Source organism: Limulus polyphemus, unplaced genomic scaffold (assembly GCF_000517525.1).
Source record: "Limulus polyphemus unplaced genomic scaffold, Limulus_polyphemus-2.1.2 Scaffold3033, whole genome shotgun sequence".
Classification (NCBI taxonomy): Eukaryota; Metazoa; Arthropoda; class Merostomata; order Xiphosura; family Limulidae; genus Limulus; species Limulus polyphemus.
Window position 1 is genome coordinate 107006 of NW_013668643.1, and position 4019 is coordinate 111024.

The window sequence follows — 4019 nt, forward strand, 5'->3', positions numbered from 1 at the left end:
GGGGGAGGGGGCTCGTATGAGCTGCATAATAAAATCTGTCACTAATAAACCACTGTACACAAGAAAAACCTGAGACATCACTTACTGGAAACTTATACCGATTAACAAACAAGATGAAGGACACAGTATCCGGCAGTTGTAGTATCTAATATGTGGTCCGTCCCAGCACATGTGGTGTTCGACACATCATCCACTTCAACACATAAGCCAGATGTAGTCTCAAAAAATGTTTTGTTAAAAATAGAAGCAATCTGTCTCTCATAAACGTGAGTCCAGAAAATTTTAATTTCATAAAACGGTATTTTGTTTTTGTTCTAGCTGAACCCCTATCTAGTCTAGTGGTGAAGGAACTACACGAGAACTTCACGAGGACTGTAATGCAGTCTCTGTCTTTACATCCAAGTGAGCAACTTTATCTGGGAATTGCAAGGCTTGAAAAAACAATTGCATTTCTGTCTCGAAACTCCAAGCAGATCTTTCTTCTCGCTCTGTGTTTCAATGCTCATAGGCTTCTACCTCACGTGAGACCATTTCATTGTCCAATATAATTATTCGTTTTATAAGAACTTGTATCCTATGTCAAATGTTTAACTTCAAGGAAGACACAAGTTCTTCCACTTTTAGGATATAAAAAAGTTCCTTTGCTAACCAACTCACCAGATGGTCTATTCTTAATAACTGTGTCTTAAGAAAAGAAATGCTTTTGCTTGAATGTAGAATAAATATTATAATTTTTCTTGCAAGACACCACTTATATCGAATAATTTTTGCTGCGCCAGTTAATCAAATTACAAATGTTTGAACTTGAAGTTTAAAATAAGTACATAGTCTACAAGTAAATAGACACTCCCCCCTCCGCGAAAATAAAAACAGGCCATTTCCATGACATCATATATGTATAACACAGACACTATTACAGGTAAAGCTTAGTAAAGACTACAAATTACAAAGGAAACGATTCTGGAAATTAACCATTCTTTTACGATGCCACATAGTTGTTCAATGGGAGGATGTTCAAAGCCAGCAACAAATTGCCAGTTCATTTGAAATGCCGCCGTTCACAGTGAACAGGGTGACAATACAGTTCCTATCGCATCAAAAAACAATAGTTTCTACATGGCCTGGGAGCCCATAACAAACAGAACGGACTCTTCATGCCGTGAGGAGGAGTATGGAGAATGACCAGTGACGGATGCTACTGCTGCAGGACGGGTGCAAGTGTGCCTCAATATCATCAGAATAGAAGAGCTGCTAAACTGAAGCCACTACTTACTCTAGGCAATCAGTAGGTCTCACAAATATCACGAGTCCAGGTTTGTACAATTCTCGAACAGTGGATACGATGACTGCACACCACCACGACATTCATGGTTTCTCCTGACAACCTGAGGAGGCATCAACTAATCAGTTTACCACACACTTCTTACGTTTTCGTTTTTTGTTGTTTGTTTTTCAAGTAGTAACGCCTACATCCACCTGCAACTGCGAGTGGGGCGAAGAGAGATAGCATGATCTCTGAGCACCCCTGGTATTTCATAATGAACCTAAATCTCTGCCAGGATAGGATAGATGACACATATGGGTTTGGAGACTATCTTCCTAAGAACTTTGTTAAACCGTGTGCAAGCCAAATCAAAATACGGCGGTAGTTCTGTTACGGTGTAAGTGACACTTAGGCAACTGGACGATCACAGCTGGCGGTATTTGACGAGAATGACCTTCTACCTGTCTATGCAGGTGATCATCTTATCAGACAACGCAGCCCGAGTCACAAAATAATAGCTTGAAGGTCAGGATTACCATTCTCCTGTGGAGAGGCCAGTCACCATATACAAGCACTTTCGAACATGTATAGTTTATCCTTGATCGTTCCTTGCAAAAGCACTCCGAACAATTAACTTATAAGGTCATCTTCATCCAAGTTCTTCAACAGGAGTGGGATGTAGGCCCAGATTTCAGATGTTGTGTTTAACTTTGTTTTTGACTTAGATATTGAAAAGAATAGATCCACTAAGTACTAATTATAATCTCATACTCTTCGTTCATGTTTGTTTATATAATAAAACAGCGTTCTTTCTGGTATGGGTGTCTATTTACTTGTTGTTAGGCTGTGTATATATAGGTAAAAACAGATATATTTAATAACATAAACATATATATTCCAGACATATGAATTTATTCATTACTTTATTATAATATATTTAAGTTGTGTTACACACAAAAAGATAAGATAGAGCCACTATAATTATATAAAAAATATATAATAGAGTGAAAAACCTAGTGTTTATTTAACATATTTAATGCCAAGGTTGATTTAAAGGTAACAATATGATCTGACCGTCAACAGGAAATTAAAAACAAGACTGATATATTGTACTTTTGTGTTGTTTTTTCTATAAAGATGCAGGAAGACGCTAAAGTTGCTTGGGATTTACTACAAATATTATGGATTGGCATGGATATTAGTCATAGTTATTGTTCATAAGACAGAAATTATTTGATTATATGTGATACTTTTAAAATATTGTATCGAAAGTGCAATATTATGAAAAAATACATTTTTTACACGATAACAACTACACAAAGATAAAAACTTTTCAATAGGTGTAGGCTTCATCTTGTGTAACGACTTCAGTAGGTGTGCATTTAATGTTGACTGATGCTTCCAGTAAATATAGGTTTCATGTTGTGTAACATCTTCAATAGATGTGGATTTTATATTGTTCAATGCTTCCAGTAGGTGTAGATTTTATATTGTTCAGTGCCTTCAGTAAATATAGGTTTCATGTTGTGTAACATCTTCAATAGATGTGGATTTGATATTGTTCAATGCTTTCAGTAGGTGTAGATTCCCGTTGTGTAATGCCTTCAGTAAATATAAGTTTCATGTTGTGTAACATCTTCAATAGATGTGGATTTGATATTGTTCAGTGCTTTCAGTAGGTGTAGATTTCATGTTGTGTATAGCTTGCGGTCTTATTGTGATGTAATATTACGTGTAGGCCTTTGTTTTAACACGTCATTATAGTTTTTCATTGCTAGTGGTTGTGTTGTCGGTTCAGCATTGAGGTTCTTTAGTTTTTGTCTTAAGATCATAAAAGTTGAATTACGTTATGATATTGTTACGTTTCTGGTCGTTAGTTAATTTTCCGTAAAAATTATTTCCGAAGAAACTTTAGCGATACAAGTCCTTTCTTAAATAAAACTGGTTTATTCTTTCTGAATACAACTTTGCAATACACTTAATTTCCACAGTCGCGCTATAACAAACGCTATAATTCATAACTAACGTCTCACGTGCTCGACTCAACTGTCCGTATCTATCTCTGTCTGCAGTTCAATTACACATTACATTACATTGTTGCCGTCACTTCTTACCGGTCTTATATATACAAGAATACCGCATATCTAGTAACCTCTCGAGACTTCAGGAAGGGACGTGAACGTTCGAGAATATGACGTGTTACTAGCGTCACGTGACCCCCGCTGTCGTAACAACACGTTATAACAATGTACAGTTATGAGCAATTATACTTGTTTTTGTCAAATACTCTAGTTTGAACAGCTGAGCAATATAAAATTTTCTTCAGCTAAATTATCATTCTCGAACTCAGAGGTTTGGCAAAAATAATTGAACTTGAAAATGAATTGAAATTATACAGGAAGATGTTTAAAACTTTAATAAGCTTTGAGCTAATTTAAAGTCGTGTAAGAAGGTGTACAGTTAAATAAAGAAGAGCATAAAAACATCTAAAATAATAATTATTAGTATTATTTGTTTCACAATACTTTTGTTCTCATAGAGTTGTTTGATTGTGTGTTTTGTTAAAGAGCAAAGACATATTGGGCTATCTGCTGTTCATCGCGGGGACGGAGCCCCGGATTTTAACGTTGTAAGCTCTACCCCCATTTGTCTACCTTTAATATATTGTTACAACAGCGGAAGTCACGTGACCTAGTAACACGTCATATTCTCGAAGGTTCGTGAATGCTCTGGCGTTTACTAGATTTCGGTGTTA